The following is a 16,491-nucleotide window of genomic DNA, read 5'->3' as shown; positions in this document are numbered from 1 at the left end:
AATGTCTGCTTTTTTGTAGACATAGTACAGAAATCCGCACAGCCAAGTTACAACCCTAAAACTAAATGAGATAATATCAAAACCCGTTCCTGCATGGCAGAAGATTATCCTTAAACCCGGCAAAAAAAGCAGCTTAGTCATAGGATACCTGCAGAGCTTGAAAAGTCTCAAATTTATGGCCCGTAAAGTTTTTCTGACCCCCACAGTGAGACAGCCCACTCCTTCCACGCAAAACTTTAGTGGAAAAAAAAACCTCTGAAAGGTTTAACTGAAATGTTACATATAAATACTAAATATTTACATAATTATTTTTGTACAGTAAGTTGCAAAAGAAGGTTCAGACAAGCACTCAAAGAAGCTTAGACAAAAAGCATGGCAGCTGATGGAAAGCCACAGCAAGGCAGCTTTCTTCAGCAGAACACCCAAGCCCAGGTCTCACTCCTTGTACCTGAAAAAGTCTCTAAGTATTGTGCGGGGAGTTTCTGGAACAGGGTTTATTCTTTAATCAAAAGTTTATTTTCCTCCAGATCTTGTAGTACGTTGTGAAGTACTCACATATCAAAAGCCTTTACAAAATTCCTACAACTTCACATTTTTTCTTACTCTTAATGAAAAACAGCCCGGCTGGAGTTGTGAATATTGTCCTTGTTACTGTGATTTGTTAAGTTCAAGGTGCTGGGCTGCTGCTCGCCGTGCCTGGGAGCCGGACTGCCTACAGCGCTCGAGAGCATCCTGCGAACCAGACACCGGCTGAGGCCGCTCGTGCAGTAACGCTTCGCCACTCCTGTTTTCCTGCGCATTTCGTGGAGGGGAGTAACAGAACAACGCTATCCCAGGGTACCAATGGGGAAGGCAGAAAGTAGCAGGAAGGATGCATTCGTCAGCTGGCACAAACAGGATGTTTCTGACAGGAATGCAAGGGGGTAGGAGGGGACTGCAAGTTTCAGGGAGAAAATAAAAAAGAATCAGTAGCTTTGCTGCTATATGAGGGGAATTCTGCCCTCCCACCCCCCCCAGCCCCCTTTTTCTTTTAAAATGAAGTGGGAAAGGAATTTCTTTAACAAAAGGTGCGGTATGACAATCACTTTGTCCCAGCATAGAGGGCCCCTCTCCGTTTGCTCCATCCTTATCAGACGCAGCAGGGCAGAGCTGAGTCTTAACTGCAACCACAGCCTCACTGGGAAAATTCCCGCCACGAGCAGCAGAGCTCGGACCAACTTGCTGCAGAGAAGGGAGCACAAAAAGAAACCTGTTTGCTGACTAATGATGACCAGCTGGAGAAGCGAGGCAGCAGTCTGGGATGAGCTGGACTCCAAATGTCACCGAGGCTGGAGGCCTCAGCCCTTGGAGAGAGGCTGGGACTGCAGGTGGGCAGTGTTTGACCAGCTGTGCCGGGGCCAGCAGCACCAGGAGCACCAGGCGCGCCAGGTAAGTGTGGGCAGGTCTGGCTGGAGCAGACTGACAGACCGACAAGCTTAACACACCCTGCAACACACCCGGCACCTACAGCTCTCCAAATAACATACGATATGATCAAATCCAGAACTAACCTTGGTCTAAGGGTACAACGGTCAGAGCGTAAACACAAGGAGTGACACGTTAAACGAGACTAGCAAATGCAGGAACATATTCCAAACACTAGGTGAAAGAAAATCCGGAATAGAAAATGTGACTGTAAAGAGGAACCTTACTGAACTCTATCAATGAGAGTCTGCCTTATTTTGAACTATCTTTTCCAACAGGGAGGGACATTAATCAACTACCTCCCATGCTTTACTTTTCTTACAGTCTTCTCAGATATTTTTAATATGTATGGGAGATAAAGACATAATTATAAGGTCCAGCAGAGCTAGCATATCTAAAATAACAAGTCCCTTAAGTTTCAACTTAAATTATCACAACACAGAAAACAGAAGGCCAATTTTAAGTGACAAGCATTTTGCTGGTTACAGAACCTTTTTAACATGCTCCCAGTTCTCAAACTAATTGCCAGACAATGCCCAGCAAGGCAGCTCGGAGCGGCTTCAGCCCATGCCAGGACCGTGTAAGCAGTGCGAAGGGTGCACTGCAGGCACTGGAACAACAGCAGCGTCTCTCGAACAGAAGCTGAGCAGTTTTATCAGAACAACAGAGGCTGAAATCCACCATTAGGATTTATCTGTGCTAGGAGAACAACAGACAGCTGTGTGCAATTGCCCAGTGGTTTTATTTATTAATCTGTTCAAGAGAAGGATTATATTTAACATTAGAAAACAGCAGTTATCCGCACATCCTCATGCCAACTTGCAACCTCTGAAATTCCACTGCTCAGGCCAGCGCCTCTCACCTGCTCAGAGGAGCAGGGGAGCTCACACCCTCAAGTGACTCGGCATAGATGAAGCAAGGCAGAGCATGGCTTGCATTATGTGATGTACAGTACCTGCCTCTTGCACCCTCCCACCCTAAAGCAACATAAAGACCTTATCCCTGCATGGAACATGCAACAGGGCAAGAACACGCACAGCCACTACCGAGCAGCTGGCAGGCTGCAACTTATATTCCAATTTATCTTACCGCAAGCATTTCACATGTTTGAATCTGAAGCTCGTGATTCAGGACTTTACTACTGACAGAAGGAGCGTTCCTTAATCTAATGAGAACAAGAAAATGTTGAAGTATTTGCAATCGCAACAAAAGTAAGTAGTTGCTGAGGCCATAAACCACAGCTGCGAGAGTTACCGAGATATTAACACTCATTTTCCTGAAAAGGAGAAAAGCGTGTGTACTAGTGACAAACATAACAGCTCTTACACATTTTCATATACACCTCACTATACAGGACAGACTTAATGGTCTGAGCATCCAAGTGCTCACGATACTATTTAAGCATAACTCTACAAAAACAGCTTTCACCACAGACTCTTTGGTGTTTAAGAGGGGAAGAGCTGTGAAGTAAGATCTTCCCCAGGCAGTAAGAACATGGATATCATGAAGTCTCTCCCCCATATGGATTCTCAACTGCCTAATAAGGAAATTAAAAAGTACCCATGAAAGCTTTTCTTCTTTTCTTTCAGAGTAACTGGAACAGAAACAGGGCACTGGCTGTACCCCACAGCTCCCAATACCGCCGAGGAAAGAAGGTGAGCACATAGCTTTAGGATATTTGGCAAGATGCGAGCAGGCAATAAAAGCAATTTCAAGAATAATCACAATCACTCTCAGCCATAAGAAAACATCTTCCCAATAGCAGCGCCCAAATCATGCGCTTCCAACTTCCTGCAGAAGACAAATTCACGCTGTATGCATGAGCACGCTATTCCACATAGAAAGGCTACGCTACAAGTTTAAGGGGTGTTTTAAATTAGCCATATACACATGATTGAAGGCTCACTTGAGAGGTTTTCCTAAAAGAACACAAACCACGGAGTTCATGACATTCTCAGAAACGAGCATCAGCTATTTGAAGTTCGCCGTGCAGCGCGACCACCAGAGGATCAGAGCAGCACTGGGACAGGCTCGCTGCTGGTTTAAATCTTCCCTGCTCTCTTGTTCTTATGCAATAGGGCTCCAAAGGGTCCCAGCCCCGAGGTCGGGAAGGAAGCCAACATGTGATCAAACAGCATATTAAGCCCCCTCCCTCTTCCAAAGGCTTTTATTTCCAACATAGGCTCAAAGAAGCGTCTTTTGGTACATTCAGCTGTGCTGTTCCACAGCACATGAGAATGCTATCGCTACTGCAGAGGAAGGACACTCCAAAACCAAGCTAAAATCTGACAAGAATCTCATAAACGTACCAAAGTTGTTTCGTTGTTTCACTAACAAAACAGCCTGGGAATGCGGATGGCGGGAGTGCAAATCTGAGAGCGAAAGCAAAGGGAACCCCATGTACTCTTCTATAGGGGGGTGTGACACCATAAGGGTGTTCAGCTTCAGCATTGCGAGCCTTCGATACCCTTCCCCAAGGTGCTGTTCCTTCTCCTTCAGGAGGAGGAAAGTCAGACCCTAGTCAAATGCAGAGGAGAGCCATAGCATCAAGTGAACGCTTAATCTGTGCTGGGGATTCTTAGGAGGTTTGGGTCTCGAGGAGGGGTTTGTTAAACTACATTCATTGCTGTTGGACTCGAGCAACCCAACACACCACATACTTCCCAACTCCACCGTAAGCTCCTTTTTGAAAGGAGGAGATGGCAGAGGATCACATGCACAAACCCCCACGTGGAAACTCAACTGCTATAAAGCGAGACGATTGTTTGTTACATCTTCCAAGAATTCTGTCGCCCAAGACCTGTAATAAAAACCTTCATGAAACCACTCAACTGCCACTGACACCCTCCTCCCACAAACTCCCATGTGCAGAAACACCTCAGCCTTTCTCAACTACCAGCTGCACCAGATTCAGAGATTCCCAGGCAAAGGAATGGGTAAATTGTCAGCTTCAGCTGAACGCCCTCCAGAAAATACCACCTATGCAGTGGTTTTATTAACTCTGATTTTGACAGGCAACGTTTCTCTGCATCAAGATCTTAGCTTTGGTCTCCTAGGAATCAAAGAGATGTCCAGTCTTTAAGTGTCTTTCTGTCCAAAGTTAGAGCACAGGTATGTGGCAGAGATGCCATCCGAGACCAAGACAAGGGCTGACTAGCTGAATTTGTGTTTGTTATATGATTCCCAAAAGGCTGCAAAAGAACCAGTTCTCTCCCAAACGTGAGAGTAGTAACAGAAAAAGGATTTTTTAAATGGACAGAATTTCAGCAGAAGAAATTTTAGCAGAAGAACGTGTTACTAACTGGGACATATTTCAGTGACTGCAATAAAGAATTTCAGAGCAGTCCAGGTGATCTTATTTTAAAAAGTATACAACTTCAAAGCAGTGAGATATGTTCTGCCATGAAGCAGCGCTGAATTTGGCCAGCTTCCCTTCTCTCTCTAAACAGCAACAAAGCAATACTGTTCTTCACCAGCAGACAGAAAGTACTGGCACATATTTTCAGGGAGACACCTGTTAAGACTTGAAAAGCTCACACTGAGTACGGCAGAGGTGGGCACAGTGGCCCAATGAACCGCAGTGTTTCATGCGGTCAGGGGAAGAGGACAACACTGCAATCAGGGATCCAGATGCCACCATGTTTGCTTCTGTTTGATCCAAAGAGCTGCCTGCTCTTTCTCAACTCCATGGAAATAGTTACACAGACAGCACAGATGCTTCTTGTTCACCAGGGAAGTTACAAGAGGATGTTTAGCCACATTTTGTAGATAAAGTCTACCTCCCAGAGTAGTGCTTTCCCCTTATTTCTCTAAGGAAAAAAATAAAATGCTGCAAAACCCACTTGGGCTTCAGTCAAGAATTATCTATACTTATTTTACTTCACAGAGAAATATCTGCAAGTAAACTATGCCAACTGTTCCTGCTAACAGACTGCAAAAGCCTCATCCTTGAAGAGCTCAGGCAATGGGCACACTTGTTACAATGGCAACTTGAAACAGAGGACACATACAGGCAATATATCCTCTTCTATTTAAAAGTGCAATACCATACACCTTCATAGTCTCTAGTTTGGAGGAAAAAAAGGGGGTGGGAGGGGAGGGTAAGGCCCACGGGAGCTAAAAAACAGCACTAATTTTGAGAAAAGCTTTCCTCCTCAGAGTCACCAGTCCAGACTGATACATGGGGATCCAGACTTTGACCTTCATAAGGCAGCAAAGAACTCATTATTTATAGCCTTCGATATACAACCAGAACTTATAAAAAAAAAGCTGCAAGAAGTCTATTTTATCTTATAAACAAAGTCCTAGAAAAACTAGTAACTGTACTCAGTTTAGTTTATTAAGAACATATTTATTTGCAACCCCTTAATTCCATGTGAAGGCTTACTAAGCAAAGCTTACAGGCTGTTTTCTTCTTATTGACAAGTCCCAGCTTTAAAAGCTACTCATATAACAGGCCTATGCTTTTGCCATAGCGAGTTATAAAAGATGAAATACTAGCAGTGCAGAAGCTAGACCGAGTCTCTATCACCTGCTGCAGAGGCTTGTCCCCAAAAGCAAGGCAACAAACTGACATTTGGAGCTACAAGGTCCAATACTCAAATGCTGTAGGAATGGAAAGGACAAGTCCAAGAATAAGAGAATGAAAAAAGGTCATAATTGATTCCACCTTCAGCTTTTTCACAAATTTGACCAACAGCCAAATAGCTCCTATCCCCACATACAGTGAACACAGAGCTGCTTCACTCTAACAGACATCGATGTTAAAAACCGTATGCAACGGTTAACGGGTTTTGGGGACAGCACGAAATACCAGTCCGTCAGCAGCTTTCCATAGGGACTGCAAGTTCCAGGGACTCTCTCGGACCAAGGCAAACGATCTTCAGGCCTGTTTGCAAAATGCTGCTGAAAAACTAATTCATGTAATACGAGATGCTCCGCTGGCTAAGCAAGTTTTGGGTGAACTTGGTTTTGAGGTTGGGTTTTGTTTTTCTTGGGGGCCAGGGGCTAACGGGTCTATCTTCAACTTCAGGGCAAGATGAGAGGTGGCTTGGCTGAGATGCCAAGGCAGAACGAGCTGCAGCAGGGGTGTGTTTTATACCATGCTAGTTCTGGTGGCAGCACTTATCAGACTATTACGAGAAACCTGAATGCATTTCTGAAAACTAGAAGTTACAAATATGAAACACCCAAAACATCTAAGACTACTGAACTCTCCTCCAGCAGGCTACCAAACAAACCAAGAGTTTAGCCATGTTTAAGTATTTTGCATAGTCACCCACATGAAGTTACAACAAGTTTTAGGAGAGATGTTAAACCTCACATTTCAAAATTTAAAACAATCTCTGACCAACATGGGTGAAACCTACCACAAAGAGCAGATCTTCCTACTCGGTTTTAATACTTTCTTTTTAAGCAAACAAAAATAGCTACAAGAACCGGCTGCAGTCCAGCCTAACTCCCTCCTCTGTGCAATGAAGTTATTGACATTTAACGAAAGAGCAAGACACAGTTTTGGATTTGAAGAAAGAAAGCAGGGCGCATTTTTTGGTGAATCGGCTGTACTACAAGCAACTTGACATGCACATGGAGACTTCAGATTCAGATTCTCAAAACGCGCTTGCTTTTACATATTAATGCATGCCTCACTTCCTGCTCTTCCTAAAACCTGCTTTAATAAAATTATATTCTGATTACATTGAAAAAGAAACTTCAGATTTCTTCCTCACAGGCAATGAACTTCGTGTCTCTATAACTAAGGAGGTCAGAGCAAGGACCTCAAGAGCAAACTGCTGGGATATAAGTGAATGCAGAGACTTCTTTTAAAAGAAGTTTCTTGGACGCTACACATACACTCTCCAAAATGCTTAAGCATCTTTCAGGGCTTTCACAACTCACTATAAATCCATGTAAGTTATTCCCCATTCCCTATAGCTTAAAAAACACAAACAGCTAAAAAAGGATTGTACGTCAACACGTGCAAGAGAAAACAAGACCATTTTTACTTTAGAACAGTCTGATTCAGCTACTGTCTGGTAAACGTACTGGCAATCGCCTTTATTTCTGTGACTCAGGGTTTCCGCCACCTGTTTCTGATCCCACCGCTACCTGACTTATCCTTCAGAGCGTCTCAGCTTTTTGTTGGCCTGTTTACGCGTCTTCATGCAGCCACACTACTTAAGTTGCTAATGATTAACACAATCCTGCAAGAGAGGAGGATGCTCTGATTCTTTGTAAAAAAAGCTACACAGAATGCAGTTTTAATTTAATCTCATTGAGATACAGAAAGATGTATCATTTCATTCTGCAAGTGCAAGATCTTTCTACTATGTCAAGGCAGCGAGCAAGAGATCAAAATAATGAGTTCACAGCCACATTTCTGGTTTTCACACAGACTGAAATTCCATACACTGAAGGAATAAACTGCCATCCTGAGCAATTAAGCAGCATTTCCCACCCACAAAAGTATATTCTCCTTTGGTGTCACTTAACATTGCACTGATTTCAAACAACTCAGCTGCTCTTAAAAAAAAATCCTCTTTCTTGCTGGCAAGGTGAATTACTGGAAGGCTCTTTTCCTTGTCAAGGACAATGCGGGTTTGTATCAAGCAGACGTGGCAGGTTTGCCACGGCTACGCTGCACCTCCCTGTTGTTAATGCAAACAGGGGAGTCCCTAGTCACAACACAGGCAGCAAGGCGCTGGATGGGGAGAAGAGGCAACCACAGGCAAGCTGGAAGATATGACCCCAGTGCCACACTACCTGGGGAGAGGACAGGCAACAGCCATGGGGAAATGTCCCTTTGTCACCACAGGCATGTTTTCCAGCTCTTCTCCCTCCCTAAACAAAGCCCTGTGAACTGTGCCTCTGCAAACTAATAACCCCATCAAGTTTTTACAGCCTTGGGAGTCCAATGCCAGCAGCTCTATGAGGTTCGTTTCCCAGCTGGAGCTTCGGGCGATGCACTCCCTCATGGGCAGGTGCCCGTATCACAATGTGAGCGATGATCCCCATTCGCCAGGCTCGGCAGATATCCGGCTCTGTGGCCTACAGAGCGGGAGGAAAGGGAGGTGCTCGTCTAAGATCTACAGAAGATTCGAAAATACAGGGTACAAGGTGGAAAGAGATACCACAGGAACAAGAACTGGTGAGAAAACACCAAGAACTGAATCATTCCAGGCTAAAAGAGAGGGTTATAGCTTAATTGTATCCTCCCATTTCACCCTTACTTCCCAGAGCCAAATCAAACCGTTGTATTTGTACCACCCCCATCCCTCCAAAAGCGGTTCATGTCACACACGCTGTTGGCTGCTCCACCAGAAATTTATTTTTCTTGGATAGATTTTCCCCAGCCCTTTCAATCAGGTTCAGCCAAAACACTCTCTCTTCTTCAGGACTTTTCAGAAGGACTAGATAATGTTTACTTCATGCCAAGACACCAGGCATGCGGCAGGAAAAAAAAGTCTCTGTAGAGAGAAGCCAGCCAGTTTCTACCTTCTAAGCAAACTCCCCTGCAGTTCAAGTACCACATTTTTGGAAGGATCCCATGCTCAGACTAATTTTATTTGCATCCTGTGTGAAGCCTGCAACAGATATCCAGGAACCTAATAAAGAGCTGGAAAGGGAGAAAGAGAGAGATGAATATTGGTCTGTTTCTTTAATTTGGAACCTTTGCAATCAACAGTATGTTATTTAATATTGGGCTCTGATTTGCAAGAATAGATCCTTCTAGAAGATGGGATATTTTTAGAAGATGTTTTGATCGGCAGCATTGAAACACCTCATACAAGAGGCAGAGCTTCCATCATTACCCCAACCCTCCTCAGTTTCTCAAAGAATCGTGAGATCGATCTCATCAGGAGATTTTAATCAAAGATGTGTTTAATTCAGGAGGGTTTTCTTATTCTTTTGGGGGAGAGGGAGGGGACATGAACGGAGCATTACTTACCTTGCAGTCACTACTTTTCAGAAGTGATGATTTTCTATAGAAGTGAATACTAATGGATTTTTAAATTTTGCTTTGCTTTTGCTTGTAAATAAAAAAGCATGTCCCATTCACATGTCTGGAAGCCAGGACAAGAGCCCAGAAGAAAAAAAATTGAACTGTGGCAACTGTCAGTCAAGCAATCCATGAGCAAAGGCAGCAAATGAAAATAGTTTGTAGTACTACGTCATCTTCCAGACCTTAATGCTTGATAAAATGTAAAAACGTTCACACAAAGCAAAGAGCAGAATACAGACTGACTCTCAAACTACTGAGATTTCTAAAATCTGCTGCAAACGATGCTGTCAGGCTGATGGCGGAGTCAGCAACCCAAGGTCTGACGCAGGGTCACGCCATGAACGTGATCGTTCACCATCGTGGCAAATTATATTGGGCTGAACCTGAGACTTTGCCGTTTTAGGACAACGCTCTTCTGACTCATGTCAACGTTATTTGCACATGTCAGAAGAAAGCGTAAAACACATGGTACATTTTCAAATGCATTCAAAAACTTTGAAGCCAAGCATTTCACAACAAAAGCCAACACAAAAGTAATTGTATCGGAAACAAAGAGCCATCACTGCAAGTCGATTACTACATAGCCTCAAAGGGTCCAAAGGGCCAAGCGGGCCGAACAGCCAAACTATTAGGCATTTTCACTTCCCCAGACCTAGAGAATTCCCAGCTTTGGAAGAGATACGACAAATTTTTTTAATTAGCATAGCTGGAACGAGCTGCAGTAAGAACCAGAACCATAATGCAGCCATTGTACTCCAGTACTGTCATCTCGCTCAAAGGGCGAGGAAGTTCACAACGAGTACTAGAGAGGATGGGATGTTTTCACCTAAAAAGATGACAGACAGACCGCAGTACAAAGGGAAAATGTCTCTCTGAAGTTATCGTACAATCTCTTGCAATAAATGCCAGGACTTTAAAAGCAATACTAGCCAGCACTAGGGTACCAGGCAATCACAATGATTAAAAAAAAAAAAGGGGTGTATCTAAGCGAGATTTTTGCATGGTTTTTTTACATTCTCCAAGACATTTCTGCGAAGCGAGAGACGACAATTTTCTGTTCAGCTCTCTGCCCTAATGTGTGTCAAAAACTGATCAGGGGTACAATAGAGATGATTAATCCTCGAGGAAGTCGGGCAGCTGCTGTTCTTTGCGGTAGAGAGGAGGAGGAGGGGTGCTACCTATTTGCTCCACTGCATTGTAGGAGACAACAGCATAAGCCACAGTTAAGTAGATAATCACAAATACTCAGAACCTCCTTTATGTCACCAAGCATCAGCTAAAGAAATAAAGCAAGATGCTTTCAGACAAGTTACTCTCAGAAATGAAGTGAAACACAGGAGAGCTCCATTACTTCAATTAATACTCTCGTTTGTACCAGGTCAGCGGTTCTCAAGGACAGCAAGGACAGCTGCACACACATCCCAGTACTTCTCAGCTGAAGAAAATCCCTGATTGCTGGGCAATGAGCATCCAACTCACTTTAAAACTCCAGTCAATCTCGACAGGACCAGAGAGAAAAAAAAAAAAAAAGAAAAAAGAAAAAACACTTTACCAGATACATATTCTTGGAAATTTTGCTTTCAGTCTCTCAAACTGGAAGGAAGATTACACAGTTTTCTCCTAGGCCTAATAAATTTAAGCGAAAACAAATATTTTTCTAGTAATACTACAGCAAGACCCAGAAGAGGACGATTACTTTATGTATGTTTGACTAGTTGGGAATTTCAAACACCTACATCAGACAACAACAACAAAATTCCTACTAGAAAGCTCCAAAGGGGGGTGGGGGAGAAGTTGCAATTAAATAAGGCAAACATTTAAAGTAGCCAAGTGCTCTGGATGCAGATGGCTGTTAACAAGCAGACAAGAACTAGATGAAAGCGATTTTGAGGAACGCCGCAACATCAGAGCGAAACAATAAAGAGAGGATTCCTACGGCAGATTCACCAAGTAACACTCAGCTACAGCAAGAGACTCTCATTAGTGGGGACCACTTCGTTACGAGAGACTGCGGAGGTTACCTTCTCGATGCCGACGTCTTGCAGTCAGGGCTTGCTCCAAGTATCACAACTAAAAGCTTCTGGGAATTTATAACCAAAGCCTTCACAGACACGACAACAATGAAGAAAAAAAAAAAACCCACAAAGTTTTCTGCGCATCTTATCCTCTCTAGAGTTGCATTGCTGAGAATCACGACATTTTCAGATACCATCTTTTTAAGTTGTGGGAAGGACAGAAAAAGGAAGGAACAAAGAGGAAAGTGGGTGCAAGAAAACTAGAGTTCCTGTGTACCCCAGCCACTGACCCGAGTGGCAGGCAAAGCTTGGTCCAGAAGAAGCTCTGCTGCAGAAGTTACCGAATGACAAAGCAGAGGAGACGTCAAACATGCAACTACTGCCCATGGGGGAGAGGGAAAGAACTTCATAAACACACAGGGGAAAAATTCATATGCACGTACAGAATTCAAGTAAACTCAGTTGATAATTTTCACTAGTTCTTCATAAAGCCACCAGAAGTCTAAATTAAGCCACTTTTCCTTTAATTTATCATAGAAGAGTGCCTTGTCCTAGCACACAAATTCACTCGGTCAAGCACAAGAAAACACAGGTGAAATAAGCACGTCAATTTGCAGAGTGGCTAATCTGATTAGGGCTTACCTGTACCCAGCCTGAAGAGGCATTTGGTTTCATGAGTTTAACATAACCAAAGCACGCCTGGTAACAAGCAGCAAGGGGTGGGGGGTGGGGGGGGCGGGGGGAAGGCAGATCTGTGCCATGACAACTAGGATGGGTTATGAAAGCTTTCTCTCTACAGAAGATACTATTTTGAAAATAAATACTACCTCAACAGCCAGCACACAGGAGAATTAGCTGAAAAATAACTAGAACTCCTTACGTTAAGAAGACCTGGACATCAGTACAAGAGGGAAGCTAATGCAGGAGTGAGAGGAGGGGCACTAGGGCACATTTGACAAGCCAAAGATTCACACAAAAGAGTTAACAAGTACAGAACCGCTGTAACTGGAGACAGATGTAATTTCAGCTTGTTAGTAAGAATTCAAAGAACGGCTCGTGTTCATAAAAAAAGCAGCTGAAAAACAAAAAACCCACCCAGCAATGTTACATACTTCATAAGCCAGTTTAAGATCTAATACACAAGCCAATGTCAATCAAAGCCTTCAGGTAGATTTTTTCTACAAGTATCACTTCTTAAAAATAGGTTTAAATCACTAAGAGTTCAGTTGTTTTGGGCTTCTTGCCGATTTCCAGAGGCAGGGAGAAGGGGATGGTAGGGGGGAGTGAGCGAGGGCTGAATATGGAAAGCTGTCTTTAGGCACCATGTGAATCATCACACTGAAGAATCTTCTTCAAGTGGCTGGCTACTACTCACATTTATTTTCTTTAAAACAGTAAGGCTTTGACCAATATATGAACAACAAGCCTCGGAGAAATCATTAGGTGACACTGAGGTGTGCATATTATGATTAATTTTCAAGTATTTTTAATCTGTATTAATTTAATCTGCCTTGACATAGGAAAAGTGGTTAAAGGCTTGAAAGATTTCCTAATGTGGTTGTTTCTTCAAATTATTTTCTGCTGTCTCAATATAAACACTATCCTCCCTTTGACTTCCAGAAATTCCAGCAAACGGCAGGAGAGCTACCTATAACATAGAGGGAGCAGAGAGAATAATTTTCTTGTTTTAGTCTGAGACAGTAAAGAGCCAATACCACAAAATGTTGCATACATGGAGCAAGAGCCCTGCAAGTGTTCTGCATTCAAAATGCAGACCCACAGAAGGCTAATTGTCTCACTTTTTTGAAATAGCCAGCACTGGAATAGCAGAAGTCACATGGAGAAGGGCTCCGATTCACACAAAAATAGGCAGATTTAGCTGCTGCAACTTTTATTCATGCTACTGTCCCAGCCTAGGACTAGCGATGGCTGCTAAACAGAAAAATTCTCCCCTTGGCCACCGGGATGTGAGCCTCCAGCAGAGGAAAAACAAAGCCACTAGGAACATGGAGAGCCATTACCTCTCACATCAAAGCACGCACATCAGGAATTGGGACCGCAGGAGTCAAATCTTGTCAGAAGCTGCCAAAGCTGTGCAGAGCAGAGCTGAGCACCAAAGCACCTTCAAAGCCGCCCGTGCCTCACTCAGCTCTCACCTCCGGATCAGACCCCTGCCCGCTCCACATGCGGGCACACATGGGCGCTCTGTTTTCCTCTGGGCTGACACCCACAGCACCCAGGGCAGGACAGGACCCAAAGTAATGGCAGTGGGCAGAGAGACAGCAGGTGAACAAGCATCATGCCCCAGCGGCTGAGCTGTTGCGCCATACCTTCTTAAGAGGGTGCAGGAAAAGTACACAAGACATGCACAGGCCACCAGCAGCTGCCGCACCCACCTCAGAAGACATTAACCTCCTTCCCAAGCACTTCTAAGGCCAGTCACTGTGGGTGACAGCAGCACACAGTGCTTTTGCCACCTAGAATGCAGAGACAAGTCAGGAAAAAGGCCAGGGCGCAAAGCACTGAGTTTATTTACTATTTCATTATCTCTTCCTGCAATGCAATGTACCTTTACTCGGCATAACACAGTGAGAACCAGCTTCCACAGGCAGATACAGCCCCTGCAAGCGAAGTTGCTCATCGCTCTGCAAGCACAGAGTGCACGGGGGAGAAGGAGCGGCAATGTCTGCAACATCCAGAGGCCCAGGAGCGAACCAGGACCGTGTGCCGCAGCATTAAAAGGAGGCATCCTCTCCAAAGTTAAATGGGCAGAAGAAACATGAACTACTAGCCAGCTTCTGATGCAGACAGAAGCAAGGGCAGGGCAGAACCGGCTGTCACTATGCCCAAGCTTTGCTGTTACGACATATTAAAATCAGAAAGCGGCTACGCAGAGCCCGGCAAGGAACCGTTTGTAACCTCTGGCCAGCAGCCAGCTGCATCCAGAGGGCACTAACCCTCGCAGGGACCATGGCAGCTTCCCAGTCACAAGCTATCGGGGCAAGGCCAGAAGCTCAGAAGACTTAATACCTAACTTAGTAATAGAAAGATTAAATATCTAACTTGATAACAGAGCCACAGATAAGATACACGGAAGTGAGACATTCATCCACCGATGTTTAAGCTAATCTAGAAAGTAGGCATTTCTTGCCGGGTTCCTGCAAGTGACTTAATTGCAAAGTCATTTAAACCACAGTGCCTTTTACTGCCCTCCACTGCCTCTGCTCACCTAACCGGGCTGAAATACAGGGCTAGGTGGATGGCTGCTGACCCACAACTCAAACTTACACCCGCTTAAATACGTGCACACAAACATCCCTCTCAATCTTTTCCTGCCAGGAAATTGTATTTTTTGGTGTGATTTCTGCTTACAGCACCTACATAAAACCCCTTTGCTGCTTACTGGATTGGATCTGATAACGCAATGTAACGTCACCAGCCCTGGAACAGCGAAAGCTCAATATTGGTCATTAAGCAGGAGCCGCCAGGGAATTCACTAAATGCAGATTGCCTGTAAAGCTGTATGCTTCACTCTGCTACAAAGGCTTCTAAATGGAGACAGCCAGTTTTTAACCCATCTAAGCTCACGGAGACCCCCAAGGATGCAAACGGGGTAACGGCTCTGAACATTTAATCACGTATCATGAAAGAAGGAAGCAAGCTCCAATTGCACACAGGCTGGGACAAAAAGAACTTCCAAGATATAATAATTTTTACCTAGAATTGAAGAACAAGTGACAGCAGAACATTTCCAAAGCTTTACCTGTATTTCAGAGGCAACCGTTCCCCAAGACGACTGAAGTTCTCTTATTTTCTATTTGCTGGCCAAGACGAGTTCAATCTACAGAGAGCTACTCTGGACAATGCATCAAATCACTTTCCTCTACCAAGCATCAATATTTCTGCTCCCAACAGAACATACAATTAGACTTCCCTCCAATTCACATTGCCTTCCATTAATATTTTAAAGTCCTCACTTATACAAATAAAATCCCTGCAACATTTCTTAAAACATCGTTGTGTTACTATGGAAACTGCTAAAATGTCACAATACAAAAGCCTAAAGCTCTGCTGCATATGGAGCACCTACCCCGATCCTCCTTATTTATTTCCCCTCTTTTGGTAATTTGATGATCAAATGTTTTGAGCCTAATAAAAAAAAGTCACCAATAGAGTGGGGGGTGGTTGTTCTGGGAGGTTTGGGGGTTTTTTGTGTTTTTTTTTGTTTGTTGGTTGGGGTTTTTTTCTTTTTTTTTTTTTTTCCTCTCATTGCTTTAAGTTACTGAATATTTTATTAAGCAAGCAGCCAAATGAAGTCATATTTCACAAATTCACCCCGTCAGGAGGCACGTTTTAAGAAGTGAAACGACACTCAAAACTTATCTGACAAACTCAGTGCTGTACGGTGCAGCAAGGAGACACCTGGAACTGCAGAGAGATCTGTGTCAAAAACTACCCCTTTCTCCCACTCTCCCTCACTCTTCCACTACCTGAGAGAGACGACTCAAAATACGTATTTTACACAGTAAGTATGCATGTTTTTAATGGATAAAGGGAGCTGTAACTCTTTGAAATGGGCTAAATATCTTTGAGAACTAAACAATTCTGAAAAGAGCATGCTTATGCTCATTCATAAGACAGCACAAACTAATCTGCTTCTTAATAAAGAAGCAGAAGCATCACGAGACGTGCCAGCCGAACTCTGCCACCACTATCGCAGGGAACATCTCATTTTGCAGTTAAGACATCATGGTTGTACATGAGCACCAGGGAGAAAACAGCCATCTGCCAAGTTGTTCACCTTCACTAACCTGACGGCTTACAACTAACAGAAGAGCTTTAAATACATCACTGTGATGACCTCCCTGCTTGGGTACAGCAACCAGCCACGGACAACTGCTGGAACAAGTGTGTTTTGGCACAAAGCTGGAGGCTGGTTTTGGGGAGCTGCGAACAAGAGAGCAACCTTCAACACGACCAATTTGCAGCAAAATTTTTGAGACATCCCAT

The 16,491-nt window shown here is 43.9% G+C and overlaps 1 protein-coding gene and 1 long non-coding RNA gene across 7 annotated transcripts in view; one reads left to right on the top strand and one right to left on the bottom strand.

Annotated features, from left to right (window-relative positions):
- Nucleotides 1-16,491, bottom strand: part of KANSL1 (KAT8 regulatory NSL complex subunit 1) — a 101,718-nt gene that overhangs the window by 57,787 nt on the left and 27,440 nt on the right. The gene's annotated exons all lie outside the window — the stretch shown is intronic.
- On the top strand, nt 1,200-8,746 carry LOC142068040 (uncharacterized). The gene is made up of 3 exons (XR_012664199.1): nt 1,200-1,428; nt 3,054-3,119; nt 5,351-8,746. It is a non-coding gene; the product is annotated as an uncharacterized LOC142068040 (long non-coding RNA).

Source organism: Phalacrocorax aristotelis, chromosome 23 (assembly GCF_949628215.1).
Source record: "Phalacrocorax aristotelis chromosome 23, bGulAri2.1, whole genome shotgun sequence".
Lineage (NCBI taxonomy): Eukaryota > Metazoa > Chordata > Aves > Suliformes > Phalacrocoracidae > Phalacrocorax > Phalacrocorax aristotelis.
This window is presented reverse-complemented; position numbering and strand designations above follow the sequence as displayed.